Genomic DNA, 19,138 nt, shown 5'->3' with positions numbered 1-19,138 from the left:
ATGAAATCAGAAGACGAAGCGGTGACGCTGTGACAGCTCTTCGCTGTCGAGAAGTGTGGATCTAACAAAGTTTCCTCTCCTCTGAGGCCTTGTGTCCTTTTTTCTCGAGATCCACAGTGATCAATATTAAAGAGGGGAAGGACAGAGTTTCACTGCGGGCTCCACACACATAAACATCATCATCAGAATGTAATTATCAGCAGCTCCAAAGTCCCTGTAAAAAGACGAAGAATCAACACATCAAAAAACTTTAAACAATGACCTCCCATGTCTCATGTGCACCCCCCACCCTCCACTTACACCTCACATTTTTTTATTTCCGAGCATAAAAAAAGTGCGAGAGCGAGCGCCGCATCCTCCTTTTTTCTTTTTTTTCCTCTTCCAAGGATAATGATTTACAAAATGCCTCTCATCAAAGAATTCATTAACAACGGAACGTTAATTAAAAAATAAACGAGTAAACATCAATATCAAAATCTCAGCACTGTGGAAGGGAATACATTATGCAGAGTAATGATGTTTGAAAGGGGGCTTTAGCACCTCTGTGGGACTCTTTTTAAAGCCCTTACCTCTTAGGCAGTTGCTTATTTTGCAAGCCTTTGTTGTTTAACAACAAAGAGAATGGGCCCTCGTAATGTTATATTAATCAGCGGATTAATATTTCAATTTGATTTGCTTTATAGTTGAGGTGCTGTTGGCATTTCCATTTTTCCCCTCCATATGTGCAGCCATGTTAAGTGCTATCATTACCATTTTCTACCTGGGGGTTCTGGAGATAACAGGCACCAGTGATCGCTCTATTCTGCACACGGAGAAGAAGAGCGAGCTTTTCTTTTTCTCCTCATGCATATTTTAAAGCTCATGTTTGGTCTTCTTTCACATCCATTATTCTCCTGCGTCGCACACAAACCGCTGAGTCACGGCCTTTTCCGTCCGCCACAGGACAACGTCAGACAATAACACCCCCCCCCCCCCCCATCCATCCATCCAAATTAGACTGTAAAGGTGTCTACAAACATTCAGTCAATTTATTTTTATTTATTCAAAAATGTTTTTGACAGCAGTTCACCTATGACATAAATAAAGTATAGTAATAAGGAAAACTACTGCACTCTACGTAGTTTTTTGCAACATGTCCACAGTTAAAAATGTAACTTTGAACGGGACGTTAGGTTAATTACTGAAATACCACTATATCAATGGTCAGCAACTGGTGGCCCGTGGGCCAAAACTGGCCCCTCAGCATTTATATCTGGTTTCGGTAGATGAAAGAAGTTTTTAAAGTTTGCTTTTCTTCACAAAAAATGACAAATTTATGCAGAAATCAGAGCCTTTTATCCTGAAATAAAAGATGAACTGACACAAGTAACAAGTTTTTTACTTTTTTAAACCAGCATATTTTTTGTAAAATATTGAATCATTTAGATCAGAGGAAAGAAAGTTAACAAGGGGGGAAAAAAGCCTGATGGTGTGGTGTTCAGTGGCTGAGAAAAATATACATTTACTTGCAACACGTGCTCTGTATGTTATTTTAAACACATTAGAAACACGCAACCCACCACTATATATAAACCAGGGTCCCCATAGGTCCTTGAAATCCTTGAAAGTTTGTGAATTTGAAAGAAAAATGTTTTATGTTTTAAAATCGCTGTACAGACAGACAGAGGTCATTGAAAGTGCTTGAAGTTTTGGCTCGTTTGTTACGACGCCACCTACTGTTTCATGCCCTGTGTTGCTTGATGTGCGGAGACGAGGCCAACGCAGGACACTTGTCCAGATGCAGAGCTTGCTGCAAATCGATGAAAGTGGACGCCATCATAGACAAAGACACTCTTACAAGTTGTCCTCACATCTTAAACTGTGTCAGCACATTCTAGTCCTTCAATTTGAGGGAATTGGCCCTGGAAAGTCCTTGAATTTGATGTTAACCAAGGTGTGGGAACCCTGATAAACATGACCAAGAAGCAACCGAGACTTGACTAAATCGCGACCTGTACGAAACCATCTCAACTTTGCTTTACTCTTCTCTCTGATGCGGCTAATCACCATCATCTTCCAGCAGCAGCAGCAGCAGCAGCAGACGTCTTAAGACAAACAGAAAAGCAATTAGGATGCGCGTTATTTGTCATAAACAGCAATGGCTGCCATGCAAATGCATCATAATTGCCCAGCAGACCTTGAGTGACAAGTCATTAGATGATTGTTCACAACGGTTGATTATGTTACTGACACACACACGAACACACACACACGCGTACACACACACGTACACACCAACAACAACAACAACATAAAGCAAAGTGTTGACATCATGGAAGAGGCTCGTCACATGAAAACACTAATGTGGATGGATGGACGGATGAATGATGGATGGATTCTAAACAGTTCATCATTTCATACTTTTGTTTTTTTTGTATATAAATATGAAACTTGAGAGACGAGAGGAGAAAAAAGACAAAAACAATACATATTTTTACACATATGCATCTTATACTTGTGTTGATATATGGAGAGATGCCTGACTTCTGCTGCTACTTTGTCACCAGTTTGTTTTTAGAGAAATTTCTCTGATCCATGTTTAAGCTTTGTTCTATTGTAAGTTTATTTTTTGTGTTTTTTTGAGGTGGGTCAAAATATCGATTTGGTGATATATCGTTATCCTCCCCCGTGTTTTAAGAGAGCAAATATAGGTATTTTAGGCACTCAAAAGTAAACAGTCCCTGCCACTTCCACTCGCTGGGCGTCAGTACTTCATGTCTCCTCACGGTGGCGCTGCTCAAATGAATGAGGGGAAACTTGGGCTGAAGTTTCCTGGCCAAAGAAGAGAGTTGAGACATGTTGTATCTCTCCTTTCAAAAAATTCAGGGAACATCATTATGGACATTTTTGTCCATTTGGGCGTCTTCACCCTGCCATCATTTTGTCATCATTTGTGACTTTCAAGTTTTTACATGAAAGTCTCTCTTTTGACAAATGTTGGAATTCAAATTTAATTTTTTCTAAATGAACAAAAGAAAACTGTGGAAATCTTCAGGTTTGAGAGGGTCGTATATTTTAAATCTGATGCTACACAAAAACTAAGAATACATCAAAGTCATCATTTTGGCTCATCTATGACAAATTCAAGAGTGATATAAAAAAAATACCAGCCACCTAACATTTGTTATATGGATAATCAATCAATCAATAAATACCAACCGTGACAAAGTAGTCAAACTGGCATTTAAACGGTTAAAATCCTCAAAATTGTTGAATGTTTGTTAGTTTTGAGCAGAGCTGAATTTGTTCAAGAGATTTATGCAGGAAAAAGTAAAAAGAAATATTAATCTGTCATGTTTTTGGAAGTGGACATTTGTGTCCTCTAATGACTTAAGAGGGTAGTAAATTTAACTGATGCCTGAGGGTTCATATGTTAATTTGTAACCTTTCATTTATCTACAGTTTTTCAGCTTTTGCAGTATTTTACAAATATCTGTTTCAAATAGTCGACTTCAATGCACGTTAAAAAATTACAAATAATACTTGGTTTAATGTAAATACAGAATAATAAATAACAGAAAGATACAAAAAAAAAACAGATTTTAATCCTTGTTCAACTCCCAAACAACTTACTTAATTTAGGTGTAAATTTGTTATAAATTGATTCATATAAAGACTTAATAAACCGTATCAGTTCATTCTTGAACCCTCAGTGATACGATGATGGAAGGGAAGACAGACGAGTTCTCCTCTCTTTATCTGTCACCCACCTTTCCCTCCTCCTCCTCCTCTCCTCAGCTCCTCGTTTACATATCTCCAAAAGATGTAATTGAATTAAATAAAGCTTTCCTTCGGGGCAGCTGCCACAGCTGCTGTTTGTGGCACGTCAAAAGGCCCGCCACTTTAAGAGCACTTACATATGCTCCAAATTAGCAGGTCAGATAGGCGGACGCTCGATGACAGGGCCGAGGCTGCCAGCGCGACGAGGGGCCCGCAGCTGCAAGCAATTCACTCACAGTGTGTGTGTCAGTGTGTGAGTGTGTGTCAGACCCCTGATTATGAAGGGCAGCGGTGCACGTGCTCATACACAAAGATTAACATACACACACACACACACACACAGAGACTCAGGTCACTGCTGTATTCAGGAAAACATTAGGGCTTTATCAGGAGGAGGAGATGAACTCTGACCCTGTGGAAGCCTTAAAAAGAAACATAGCTGTAGTGTACAAGTGAGGTCATAAAAGCTAATTTTATAATACCATTATTAGCCCTCGACATGCCGCTACTTCCCCGTCACACTGTTTCAAACTCTTGTAAAGAAATGCTCTTAATTGATGATAAAATAGACGACAGTAGGATGAAGAGTGCAAGCAATGCAAGCACAAAGTGTCGCTAACAAGCTCAGCGATGCTAGCTGCTTTTAAAGCACTAACGTAACACACTTCACATGATTAAAATCTCAAAGTGCTCCGAGATGAAAGCATCAAATTGAAACAGAAAAGGTTAAAAACAGCAGCTTAAAATGAATAAGTAACTTCTAGTTGCTAGGAAGTTAATAAACTAGCTGCTAGTTGAAGCTAAAGAGGTAGCTGTAGCATAGCAGCTTCATTAAAACCATTCTGTAACAACGGAAATGGCGTAAACCTTAGGCCATGTACGTGTAGCCAGGCTTTTATAGGAACTAATATTAGTTCACATTATCAAGTGCTATCATGACCGTGCAGAACCTGTAGGCGGCAGTGTAACAAGAAACAGAGCCAGGCTACATGTGCACTAAGCTTATGTGTGAAACAGGCTAACATGAGGGAGCTATCTTATTGCTAGCTAATTTTGTTTGTGCCCAGAGTCACAAAGCCGATGCACTTCACTAAGAGATATTGTGTCGGTGTTGTTGTCATACAAGCTCACCTTTATACCTGAGGACCCTTCCTGTCACAGTGCCACCCAGGGTTCAAACTGTGAACTGCAAACAAACGTCACCACATATCTGGCTCCTGTAAACACTGTTCACTCGGGGCTTTCAGGCCTTATGTGAAATATCTTGTGAAGTTAAGCAGCGATAGATGTTTGGAGACAAAAATAAGATCTTGGTTTGCTGCAAGTGCAGGAAGCGGACTACCAAGCAGGGCATTGTGGGTAAACACAACCAAAACATACGTGCTGAGCCCATTGTTGCAGCGTATGTGTGAGTCATATGTTTATATAAAATAAAATAAATAAATAAAAGTTTGATGCAGCGCCGCTTCAGGCGAGGAGGGTAAATACGTTCCTCAAAGGCAAACTCAGACTGGCTGAATGTTAACGAGTCTAGTGGAGGACTTTTAGGCGTGAAAATACGAAGGAGCTATAGGGCCAGCCCAAAAAAAAAAAACAGCCAAAAAAAATAATAATTTTTATTTTTTTTTGGCTGGCCCTAATACTCCTTCATATGAAAACAACCTGTGTCAGTACAACCATATTTTATTTTAAACACCAAAACTTAATGTCAATGAGTTCTGGCTGCATGAAGGTTTTATGGTTTATTCTAATCTGAAATGGCTCGAGTATCTTCCATGAATAGTGTCGTTGTGCCCCAGTGTAACCCCCCCCCCCCCCCACCGTCCTCATCACACCCTTGCTTTCCCTCCCTCCCTCCTTCCCTCCCTGACACCATCACCTCCTCTACAACTTGAAACCCCAAAAGTGTCGAGGCCCAGGTGGCTTGATGGGCAAATGATTGGGTGAGTAACTGTTGCAACAACCCCTTCTCCTCTCTCTCCCTCTCTCTTCTCAGACCCTCTTCACCTCCTCCTCCTTTGCTCTCTGTCGCTCCAGTGAGGGGAGTCTGAGGGGGATAATCAGGGTCAGGATCCTCTGCCACACTGATCAGTACGTCTCAACCCCCGGGCAGCCCTGCAATTAATGCGCTGTTGAAAGAGAGCGAAAATATTCACCATCTGGCAATTAGGGCTCATCGGCTCCCTCTTTCTCTCTCTCTCTCTTCTTTCTGGGCTTTAAATACTATTGTGATCTTACTCTTGTTGCAGTCTCTCTCCCTCTCTCTCTCCCTCTCTCTCTCTCCCTCTCTCTCTCCCTCTCTCTCTCTCATTCTCTGGCCCGAGGCCCGTGTGCCGCCACTCTGATGTGGAGGGCACATGAAGGAATGAGCGAAAAGGCACGGATCGCAATCCAGGGCAATTCAGAAAACCCTCTCAGTCCCAGAATGGAGACGACTCTTACTTCACACACACACACATTACACACACACAGCTCAGTGTGCAGAGGATTCATGCCATCTCTCGCTCTTCTAATCCCAGCTGCTGCTGCTGCTGCTGCTGCTGCTGCTGCTGCTGCTGCTGCTGCTGGCCTGAAAAGAGCCCGGTGTCATCATGAGCATCATTAACTCTTTCTCTCTCTGGATGGGAGCAAAGGTTGCCAATGATCCTGTCGCCCGCTTCAATGATGTTATGATTAGTCATTTTGCTGCCGACAATGCACGTGAATGGCCTTTCCCCATGCAGTTAGAGTTTGAGGGCTGTTGAAAGACATTGATTTTAAAGAAGTCAGAGTCGTCTTATCTATATGATGATCATCCCTCCCTCTCTCCCTCTCTCCCTCTAACGCTCATTGTGAAATTCAAATATGGCGAATGACAAATGGAGTGATTACGTTTCACTTTAATTGATTCTGGGGATTTTTCGTGTTTTGAGTTGCAAATGTGCGACCTCAACATTTGGCTGCGTGTGAATCGCAGGGACAATGGAGAAGCAAATGTTAGGAAGTAGTAGGTGTTGCAGATGCCACGCTCACACACATGCACGCAGTAGAAGATGCTGCAAAAGAAAAAGCCATAAGTCAAGATGGTGTCACATTTTCATGTTAAATCACCAGCTTGTCTCGTGACTTTTTGATATCTTTGACAAATTGAAAAGAGAGTGGGTTTCCTCTGAAATGTCAAATGAGTTCAGAAAGTTTTCTGACTTAAAGAACACTTAAATGTTCACACTATTTAAACTTTTCTTAAGCTTTGGCAATTTATTTGATGTTTGTGTGTGTGTGTGTGTGTGTGTAGCGGTGTAATGAAATAACTCAATATACGCTTGTAGTTGTCAATGAAAATAAGAGAATCATATACATCAACATGCAAAGAGTTGCACCAATGTAAATTAATCAGTGAATCACTTGGTGTTAGACCACACAGACCTGAGGACGATCCACACACACAGACCTGAGGACGATCCACACATACGGACCTGAGGACGATCCACACACACGGACCTGAGGACGATCCACACATGGACCTGAGGACGACACACACACGGACCTGAGGACGACCCACACACGGACCTGAGGACGATACACACACAGACCTGAGGACGATACACACACACGGACCCGAGGACGATCCACACACACGGACCTGAGGACGATACACACACAGACCTGAGGACGATACACACACAGACCTGAGGACGATACACACACAGACCTGAGGACGATACACACACACGGACCCGAGGACGATCCACACACGGACCCGAGGACGATCCACACACACAGACCTGAGGACGATCCACACACACAGGCCTGAGGACGATCCACATACGGACCTGAGGACGATCCACACACGGACCTGAGGACGATCCACACACACGGACCTGAGGACGATCCACACACACGGACCTGAGGACGATCCACACACGGACCTGAGGACGATCCACACACACGGACCTGAGGACGATCCACACACACGGACCTGAGGACGATCCACACACGGACCTGAGGACGATCCACACACACGGACCTGAGGACGATCCACACACACGGACCTGAGGACGATCCACACACGGACCTGAGGACGATCCACACACACGGACCTGAGGACGACCCACACACACGGACCTGAGGACGATCCACACACACGGACCTGAGGACGATCCACACACGGACCTGAGGACGATCCACACACACACAAATCTCAATGAATTTTTTACCTGGTTAAATAAAGGAAAATAAGCAGAGTGCTGTACAGAAGAATACATAAAAGACACAATAAGCTCAAGAGGCAATAAGATGCATCTAAAACAACTAAAAGAAACGAAAAGACAAAAAAGTGTGGATAAAAACCACAAAAAAAAACTGATCAAAAAAAATAAATAAAACAAAAACGTCAGCACAATAAAAGCTTGGTAGTTCTGAGATGATTCATTTGTCTTAAAATTAAAATCATATGGATTTGTGTTATTCACTGGTAGATCTATTGTCCCTGTATCAGACTGTAGCCCACACACTCACTCTCCAAGGTCTAAAGTTGTGTTGTACAGTATATTCATGACGTTTATTTAATCTCATAAATGTTTGAATTGTTCATTAAAAAAGGGAGAAAGTGAAAAGTAAACCTTTTATTTTTCTCCGTTCTCTCGTACAGACACCTGTAAGGTCGGCGTCCATCGCCTCCGCCTCGACCCCTGACCCCGACCTTTCTCCCCTTTAATTGCTACGGCGGCGGCAGCACCATTGTGCCTTTCCTGTAAAGCAATAATTACACATATTGAATTATTAAGAGTTGTTATCAAAGCGCATGCTTCACTTGTTTTGTTGTGGTGTCAGGTTCCTGTGATCTCGGGCAGTCATTACTTATTAAATGACTGGATGTTTTTCTCCTCCCCTGTCGCTGCATCAGGCGACGTTAACGACGCTCTCATCCTGTTTGCCCCCGTTTTTATCTCCCAACTTCACGGCAGAAATAATATTGGGGTTAAAAAAAAAAACAAACCCACAGCAAAGATTACAAGTTATTGGCCTAGATGAAATCATTATCATAAAAGGAGAAATTAATTAAACTAGTATTTTAAAATGGTCTGTTTACACAGACAGCCGAGCAGGGATTAATCTCACATGAGATTAAATGATGCAGTTTCTTCAGGGAGAAACCAGATTATAATTTGAGAAAAAAAAACTGTGCTTTAACCTGAATTTTATTGAAGTTTAGTGGAGAAACTTTGGTGTAACCGTGTAATACAGTAGCTCGCTTTAATCTATGTGGAGTAGAATTATTTAGTTAGTTGTGTCAAATTTGGGTGAAATTATTTTGTAATAGGTCAGAAATGTATGATCAAATAATACTATTAAAGTGTTAATTCACATAATTGTATGAATTGTTTTTTATCAACTCAGAATGATCCTTTTATTTTTATATCAGGAGTAGAGGCGGCCATGTTTGTACAGTAGCCCACAACAGACAAACTAAAGCACCTTTTTTTAGTGTCCTTCAGCACACCACACACGCACACACACACACACACACAGACACAGGGAAGGGAACATGTTGTGCAAGGTTTGTGGCATGAGCTGGGACAGATTTGGCTTTATTTTATTTAGTGTAGCCTTTTTTTGTTGAATAAAGTTGTAAAAATAAGAAAAAAATTAACAGAAGCTTTTTTACACACACACTGTTTTTAATATTTCTTACTTTGACGCTTTCACAGCAGCCCGTGGACAAGTGGAAAGGGAACTTGGCTTGTAATCGGAAGGTTGCCGGTTCAAGTCCCCACCAGGTTGAAAGGGCTGGGGTACCCCTGAGCAAGGTACCAATATTTTCCAGAACTAAAGACAAATAAACGCAGTAAATAGTGAACTCTATTCGTGACAAACATCAAAGTGTTTTAGATTTTATTATTATTTTATTTACAGTAGCTGTTTTTGTTGTTGAATGAAGTTGTAAATGTTGTAAAAACCAGTGAGGAAACAAGAAATAAACAGAATAAAAAGACCAAATCTACTTTATCTGACGTTTGTAACATTTAACATTTGTATAGTTACCAGGATTTAAACCTATAGATATTCGCTATGTTTTCTGGGACTTGGGTTTTAAGAGGTTAAAGTTAAGAAAATAGCATGAATGTAGACTGAAATAAATCTGATTATAAAAATATAAATTCTATAATATACAGTACAATGTAATGTCTATCGCGGTTATCTATAAGTAAGATACCACAAACCTTCCCTCTGCCCTTATTTTGTCCACATTTCACCACAAGTGTTGTAAACACATTTATACAAAGTTGCTTTTCTTTATAAATACTTTATTCTGTGTAGAATTACCCACAAACACCCTCGCCGTCGCTCACTGAGTCACGTCTTAAAAACACTGGATAAAAACAGACTTGTGTGTCTCTCAGGTGAGTGTGTGGACACACAGTGGACAGAAATAAAGTCAGAATCAACCACACGGCTCTAAATCCAGCTCTGTGGAACTTTGGAAATAGAAAGACAAACAGCTGAGGGCAGAAAAAACCCAGAGAAACCAGAGTCTTTCAACAAAACTGTAAACACGTCGACCACATGTGCTGAGGCTAGGGGGCGCTGCAGCACTTCAACACAAGGCTTTATTGTACAAGCACATTTGACACACACACACACACACACCTCAGCCTAACATCCACTGTGTTCACCTTTTCTTCTGCTCTGATGTTAGTTTGAATCATTTGTCGTGTTAATTATGGAGTAAATATTATAAACTATACAATAGTTTCAGATGTTAGTTTAATTCATGATATCTTTGAACAGTTTGTAATACGCTCCTGATAGTCATTAGAGACAAGTTGTCAAGGATGCTTGAATTTAAACTCTTTCTCTTCATTTTAAGCCATGTTCAAACCCCTGAAACCATCATTTTATCTCCCTCACCAAACCTCATAGAGAAAAACAGTGATTTAACTTTGGTGTGGGAGAGTGAGTGGTTTACAAACTTCAGTCTCCAGCACGACATGAAATAAATCTGCCGACAACAACACGACTTCACTTTGGTACTTGTTTACTTTTTTAATTTGTTCAGTCATCGTGTCTCGTCCTCTTTCACTTTTTCTGTTCCTCTTGTTTCTTCTTCTCTTCCCACTCATCAGCTGTGAGTGAACTCATCTCCCTCCCTCTCTCAGTCTCTCCCTCTCTATCTCACTCAGTCTCTCCCTCCCTCTCCGTCTCTCTCTTCCTCTCCCTTTCTCTCTCTCTCTCCCTCTCTCTCTCCCTCTCTTCCTCTCTCTTTCTCTCCCAGTCTCTCCCTCCCCCTCCCTCTCTCTCTCTCTGAACAAATGTGTAATAAGCACCACTTTGTCTCTCTCTCTCTCTCTCAGTCTCTCTCCCTCCCTCTCTTCCTCTCTCTCTCAGTCTCTCTCTCCCTCCCTCTCTCCCTCTCCCTCTCTCTGAACAAATGTGTAATAAGCACCACTTTGTCTCTCCCTCCCTCTCTCTCTCAGTCTCTCCCTCTCTCTCCCTCCCTGCCTCTCTCTCTCTCTCTCTCTCTCTCAGTCTCTCTCTCCCTCCCTCTCTCCCTCTCTCTCTGAACAATGTGTAATAAGCACCACTTTGTCTCTCCCTCCCTTCCTCTCTCTTCCTCTCCCTCTCTCTCTCAGTCTCTCTCAGTCTCTCTCTCCCTCTCTCTCTCTCCCTCTCTCTCTCTCTCTCTCTGAACAAATGTGTAATAAGCACCACTTTGTCTCTCCCTCTCTCTCTCTCTCGTGTCTTTCAGATGGAGAGTGAAGAGTCTGATTAAATAATCATTGCGTGTGGTTTCCTCCCCCTGCTCGTCACCTTGGGGACATATTGTCCCCCGTCAGTGAAACCTCGGGGACAGAAGGCTCCGCCACAGGGAGGCGCGGCGGGGGAGCAACGAGCTGATGAAACGAGGATCGGGTAATGAAGGCATGGCCCATGGCGTCCACGGCTCCACCATATGTTTCAGCAAATGCAAATTGCCCCCCCAATTCAAACAAGTTTTTCATCTTGATATATGCAAATGTGTTTATAAATACTGCCTTATAAATATAGCATTACACTTTCTAAAGGGAGGGAGCTTTGAATCCTCTGCTCGGACCCTGCCACGCCTGGAGGGGAGGGGACAGCTGACTGCACTGCCAACCAATGAGAGCGCCCCCACATGGACGCCTCGTCCAATTAGAGTGAGGCCACTTATCAATGAGCCAATGATGAACCAAAGGAGACTCGTTTATCAGTGAGCAGGATTCTTTTTTCAATTTTACTGTTTACTCCAGCCTGTTTACTGTTTACACCTGTAAATCTAGTCCGATCTAATCCAGTCTACACTCTTCTCATCTAGTCAAATCTAATCCAGTCTACACTCGTCTAATCAAGTCCGATCTAATCCAGTCTACACTAGTCTAATCTAGTCCAATCTAATCCAGTCTACACTCGTCTAATCAAGTCCGATCTAATCCAGTCTACACTCTTCTAATCTAGTCAAATCTAATCAATCTAATCTAGTCCAATCCAATCAGAATTTGAGTCGAACCAGAATTTATCGACTCATAAATGGACCAGTCGACCGGGACTTTACAGCCCTAGCCTGTGTGCGTGCGTGCGTGCGTGCGTGCGTGTGTGTGTGTGTGTGTGTCGAGCTCAGAGCTATGAAGATCAAAGAGGTAAAATGTTAAATAATGATAAAGCCTTGATTACAGTCTCATTAGCTTGATTGAACTTAGCCCAGAGCTTATGTAGATATTTATATTTATATATTTATCTGCAGTGGCCTGGATAAACTTCTTCCTCTCATTGAACACAGTGAAGCTCAATCTGCTCAGGGATTATCGTCTTCATATTTTGTGTTTAATCTGAGTTTCTGTTGAACTGCTCCAGTCATTCACCTTTGACCCCTGACCTCACCTCAGAACTCCTGAACTTCTCATGCTTCTTTCCATACTCTGTTCTCTTCTCTTATATTCTTTATTTTAATCTTATTTGAGTTTTTTAATGTTTATTCACATTTATTCATACCTTGTGATCAATAAAGTCTAATCTAATCTAATCTAATCTAAAATAGTCTACACTCATTTTATCTAATCTAGTCCAATCTAATCTAATCTAGTCTTGTCAAATCTAATGTAGTTTAGTTTAATCCAGTCTGGTCTAATCTAATCTCAAGAGATATGTCTAACTCCTGTTGTCTAAATGCAGTCATGTGATCACAGGTGAGTGTATGCCTTTAAATATTGATTATTCATCATTTTTGTCCTCTGTCTGTCAACGAACAGCTGACGCCGTTAGCCGCTCCAGGTTGGGGGTGGAGTCAGGTTTCAGTCGCCACAGAGATGATCAGATTGTAACCGCCCCCCCGCCGGTTCCCTCGGAGACGACACCTGAGTCGACGCCCGTGCCAACATCTTCATCGTCACCTGCTGCAGCAGCAGCTGCCGCCGTCTCTGCACCGGACCACGTTTCAGCGCACGGTCCAAGTGGGTCACACTGACGCACGAGCCAGGTTTGTTTTTGTTAGGAAACATTTATTAATAATAACAATAATAATAATAATAATAATAGTTATGTTAATAATTATAATGATGATAATACATTAACAATAATAATAATAATAATGCCGTAATTCAATAACCTTAATAAATACAAATAAAAGTGACATAACTACACTCGTCTAATAATATCATAATTTAAACACAAACACTTATATGAGGTAACATGAGGTTCAACACAGTTTAAACTGTGAACACAAGATTATTTTTGGACTCACCCTGACACCAAATCCCATAGAGAAAATCAGCGGATTTAGCTCAAAGCTACACAGGAGCTGCTGCTCAACTGTTGCCTCATGTGGTCACTTTGTGTCACTTATAATTAAACACTTAATGTAAATTAAATAAGATTGATTTTTTAATATGAAAATCACAACAACACATTTTAACTTTACTGATGGAGGCAGCTGTGGATCAACAACTCCTGTGTGCTGTGATGTTGAATCACTGGTTTTCTCTGTGGGGTTTGGTGGGCGTGAACAAACTTCTCTTTCTTGTGTGTGTGTGTGTGTGTGTGTGGACGTTTACCGTCCAGCTGATCCGAGGCCTGGACGAGCAGCATCAGTTACTGTGACCTCCAGGTTCACAGTCGGCTCATTAGCCCGAGTGCTGCTGCTGCTGCTGCTGCTGCTGCTGCTGCTGCTGCTGCTAATTCAGGGAGGCTACGAGCTGGATGCTAATTAATCACAGACAGAGACGACCTGGCATGTAACTGTAGACAAAGCAGCGGCGAGCGCTGCTCTGCTGTACGAGCTACACTAAAACTGTGTGTGTGTGTGTGTGCGCGTGTGTGACGACAGTGAAGCGAGTGTGTGATCACAGGGAGCTGATAGACGAGCGAGTGGAAAAGAGTGTGATCGAAACATTTTAATTGGTCTGGATGTGAAAGCAAAGTTTTTGGAAATAGATTCACTGGTAAACATGAAGTCACATGTGAGGCAGCTCCTCTGTATTATTATTTCAAACCTTTATTTTGAAAGTTGTTTATCTGTTTAAGAAAAACAAGAAGAGCAGATTTACAGTAAATATAAATACAGGTGCATTATTTAACATGACTTACGTTTCACTGATAAACATGAAGTCACAAGTTTCCCCTAAACAAAGTAACATAGTAGTAAATGTAGTAAATATAAATACAAGGTAACACATGAATTCATATTTAGTGAACGCTGTTATAAACCTTTACTGACAGTTCCTCTGACGGCTCGGACCCCGCGTGTCTCTGCAGCCGGTAGAGCAGGTTCTCCTGACGCTGGGGGACGCAGTTGGTCACTCCTGTCTGTCCCATGTCTCCAGGATGAACCATGGTGTAATTGTCTTCCTTAAGGTGGAAAAGTTTGTAGCGTGGCTAATCAAAAGTGGTGTCACTGTCCACGGCTCGTATCTCCAAGTCTCCCCCCTCGCAGTGCCCTCCACCAGGGTCACCATCTCTGGGGTGCCGCCCCCAGAGAACTGCAGTGTTTCGGGAAGCTAGCGAGTGGGTTTAAAATGATAAATCTGGGCTGTAGAGACGAAAGATTAAATCACGTCCAGTCTTTCAGGAGACAAGTTTTCATGTTCCTCACCTGTCCCACACAAACTCTGGAGGCGTCCTTCAGTGACATGGTTTATGCCAGCACGGGGGAGGATGAGATGTTTTGAGTGTGGCAACCAGGGTCATAAGCCGAGCGCTTGTCCACACAAACTGACCGGGGAGGGGTCTGATCCGACGACTGGGCCCGCTGTGGCTGGGGCTGCCTCGGCGGGTCCCGCACCGACTGCGGGGCTTCTTCTCCGGCTGCATGGGCCACTCCGGAGGTGGGGGGTCTCGCTTAGGCCCGCTGTGGGCCTGTGGACAGGGTCGACGGTCTAACAGAGGGACAGAACAGAAAACCCAGGGAGAAAAACAGGAATGATCCAACTGTTAACTCCGAGTCTCCTGAGTTGAAGCGATCGATGAGCCAGACTGACAGTGACACACACACAGCTGTGAGTGACGTCAGCAAGCAGCTATCAGACCCCACCATTGTAAAAAATATTGAACAGACTGAGGAAGTTTTTTCTGTGCCTGACAACAACGACAGTCAGATGGGTAATACTGGTGACAGTGAAGCATATGATGATATAGACTATGACACTGACTGTGTCTCAGTCAGACCTGTACACATTGCAAGAACTGGACCCTGGATCATACATTCAGAAAAGCCATAAAAGTGCCCGACAACTTTACAGATTTGGAAAGATTTGTAAAAAGTTTAAAGACTTCAAAAAAATTATATTCTAGATGAAAAGAAACGTTTGAGATTTATAAAACATCTGACAACAGTCAGAAAACAAATAAATGCCTCCATGGATCAGACAGGTGGTGAATCTTACCTTCCGTCTGCTTCTGCTCTGTCCCAGTTAGTGTGTGAGCCAGGCGTGGTGGATACTGGAGGGTTAGACACCCTCTGGACAGGCAGTACACCTGGCTCAGGGTGGCGGACGGCAATGTGAGTGCAGCCAGGCTGGACCGTTTCTATTTCTCTAAATCTTACATCAACACATTATCCAAAGCAAACATCCTTCCTGTTGGTTTTAGTGATCACCATCTAATCACCCTTGAACTCTCCATGTCACCTACAAAAAGATGCAGTTCATATTGGCATTTCAACACCAAACTATTACAAGATCTGTCAAAAAAGTATTTTGGGAAATCTGGAGGCAGAGAAAGGGTGAGTTCCAGTCCCTTTCCCAATGGTGGGAGTTTTCTGCCAACAGTATTGCAGTCATTCCTCAGCTAATGTCAAATCTGTAATTCAGAGACTGGAGGAAGAAATCAGAGACCTAGAAAGCAATATTACAGACAGCAATAGCACAGACAGGGACAGACTTCAACACAAAGAACAGGAACTCTGCAACTTTCTCAATGAACGGGCCAAAGGAGCGTTATTAAGGTCCAGGTTTACCACCATCAGGGACATGGATGCTCCTACATCCTTTTTCTTTGGATTAGAGAAGTCAGCATCAGGATCCAAATAGATGGCTTGTCTGCAGCTTCCTGGTGGCAGAATTACCACAAACCCTATGGAAATGAAGCGCCATGCTGTGGACTATTACAGCAAGCTTTTTCATTCGGAGACCTGTTGCAGAGATGGTGTGGATGAGCTACTGCAGGGACTTCCTCAGCTCACCACCGAGGACAGAGAGGTCCTGCGTCACAGCATTACTACTTTTGATGATAAAACGTTTGACATGTGAAGCTTTAAAAACAGATTAGATTAAAAAAAAGACACAAAGTGCTAGAAGGAAGTACAGAAACAAGATGGCTTTTCACAATAAAACATAGCCGTTCAGCATGACCTGTTAGTGACCCTTTCAAAAATAAACTTACTTTATATGTTGGTATCGTCTACGCCTGAGCATTTACAGCAAGAACATCCCAGAATTATAAATTCCTTAAACTTGATTAGCTTATTGTGTGTGTGTGTGTGTGTGTGTGTGTGTGTGTTCATGAGAGCTACAATGGTGCCCTCTTGAGGGTTGGTTGTGAAGAAACATGAGGAGGAAAGAGATCTCACAATCACTACAGCAAAGACTTTCTAAAATTTAGATCCTTTATACAAAATAATAATAATAATAATTACATGGATCATTTAATGTCCACATAAATAAAATCAAAACATTGAATATTAAATAATAGGAAAAACTACATTAATTAATTTAGATTCAGTTTATTGTCTGTGCAGCTTTTCAAAGTTTAAACTCATATATTTTTCTCATATATGTTAATGTAGAAGATAAAACAGTGTTGATGTGAAAAACACAAACACTGATGTGTCAATAAGTAAATATTGCTGATAATATTTGGAATAATCATTGAAATAAACGCCTTTAAAATATTCATCTGCTGCTTTTGAGGAGGAAGAGGCGACTTCACTGTTGTCCACCAGAGGGCAGCAAATAACAACATGTCACTGTCAGTCAATCCTCTCTAAAATATAAACACACAAAAACACAGTCTCATATCAACATTAATGTTTTTATTTAACTGCTTCATTTACAGCCTCCACTCTAATTCTATTATGTATATATATGTATAAATATATGGATAGATACATATATATGGCTTAAGTCAGTGTGTGAGTTTATTCTAATATTGATTGATCGAAAATAGCCAGTGATAATAAGAGAAATTTTCCATCAAAAAGAGGGCAACAGCGTATTGTGCTGATTTTTCATTTTTCATTTTTTAGTTCATAGCAGTTCATGAAGAAATATTGTACCATACAGAGACAGGCTTTGCCAACAGGAAACCACTCACTCTCCCGCACCAAGCCCAATGGAGAAAATCAGTGAGTTTAGCTGACGGGGACACAGGAGCTGCTGGTCCTTTGCTGCCTCGTGTGGTCACTTTGTGTCACTGAGGTCAATCTGAACAAAGAGTTTCAAACACAGAAGTCGTAAAATAACACATTTCAACTCAGCGGTGGATCAACACCTGCTGTGTGTAAAATCACTGGTTTGAACCATGCAGTGAACCATGCAGTGACCCATGCAGGGAACATGCAGGAAACCATGCAGTGAGCATGCAGGAAACCATGCAGGGAACCATGCAGTGAGCATGCAGGAAACCATGCAGGGATCCATGCAGTGAGCATGCAGGAAACCATGCAGGGAACCATGCAGTGAGCATGCAGGAAACCATGCAGGGAACCATGCAGGGAACCATGCATGGAACCATGCAGTGATCCATGCAGGGAACATGCAGGGAACCATGCAGTGAGCATGCAGGAAACCATGCAGTGAACCGTGCATGGAACCATGCAGTGAGCATGCAGGAAACCATGCAGTGAACCGTGCATGGAACCATGCAGTGAGCATGCAGGAAACCATGCAGGAAACCATGCAGGGAACCATGCAGTGAGCATGCAGGAAACCATGCAGTGAACCATGCAGTGAGCTTGCAGGGAACCATGCAGTGAACCATGCAGGGAACCATGCAGTGAACCATGCAGTGACTGCACGACAACGTCAACATAGTTTATGCGTCTGCTCGTCGTATAACCACACACACACACTCCCAGAAAGGCTGAAATGTCCCTTTAACGTAGTGTATGTGTGAGGCAGTCGTACAAAGGTTGAGTGTTTACAGTCTCATGGGCTGATTCTGCATGAATGAAGGCGTTGGCGTCTTCATAGTCTTCATAGTGACGCTTCCCTTCAACAACTGCCCCCCCCCCATACCACAGTGTAACACTGTTAACCCCCTGTGGATCTTTGTGTGTGTGTGTGTGTGTGTGTTTTTACTTAATGTAAGAATTCCCTCCAGACTCTGCAACAACCAGGGGATTTGAATGTTTTGAATGTATGCATGTGCTGTAATTGGCCTGGATTATAAATTCCTACACACTGCTGTGCTGTGGCACCGTGGACGTCCCCTGATCCCCCAGCAAATTCATTTCAAAGACGCCCTTTTTTTGGTGTAAAAACCACAATTTAGTGCGAGTCCTGCAGCCTCCACACACTCTTAAATACACACACACACACGCGATAATTGGGCCCCTTTGACGCGCTGATAAATGATGCATGAACGTAATGGTCGGGGTTTTGTGGAACGTTGAAAAACATGTACAGTTAAAGATGTAGTATGTAAGATTACTGACATACAATCAGTACGTTTCATCGAGCTAAGACCGAAGAGTATACATGTACACTCCAAAACTCAGTAGCCAATCAGGCAGGCAGCTTCCTAAGCCCCGCCCATGGTCAGGGTCGTAAACAAAAAAAAACCAGAGAGCACGAAGAACAAGTTTGGAGCGGCAACGCAAAACAGAGTCGGTGCAAGCAAAATTCCCATCATTATAAACAAAAACTGGAGCAATGTAAAGTGAAAGGAG

At 42.4% G+C, this 19,138-nt stretch overlaps 1 protein-coding gene across 1 annotated transcript in view; it reads left to right on the top strand.

Moving 5' to 3' along the window:
- Positions 1-19,138, top strand: part of vwde (von Willebrand factor D and EGF domains) — an 86,857-nt gene that overhangs the window by 25,249 nt on the left and 42,470 nt on the right. The window contains exons 3-6 of the mRNA XM_058647464.1: positions 9,450-9,548; positions 11,489-11,652; positions 11,805-11,971; positions 13,008-13,234. The gene's annotated coding sequence lies outside the window, so the exon portion shown is untranslated. The remainder of the gene's footprint in view (positions 1-9,449; positions 9,549-11,488; positions 11,653-11,804; positions 11,972-13,007; positions 13,235-19,138) is intronic.

The sequence above is a fragment of the Solea solea genome, chromosome 13 (genome assembly GCF_958295425.1).
Source record: "Solea solea chromosome 13, fSolSol10.1, whole genome shotgun sequence".
Classification (NCBI taxonomy): Eukaryota; Metazoa; Chordata; class Actinopteri; order Pleuronectiformes; family Soleidae; genus Solea; species Solea solea.
Note: the sequence above shows the minus strand (reverse complement) of the source record. Positions and strands in the feature narration are given on the sequence as shown.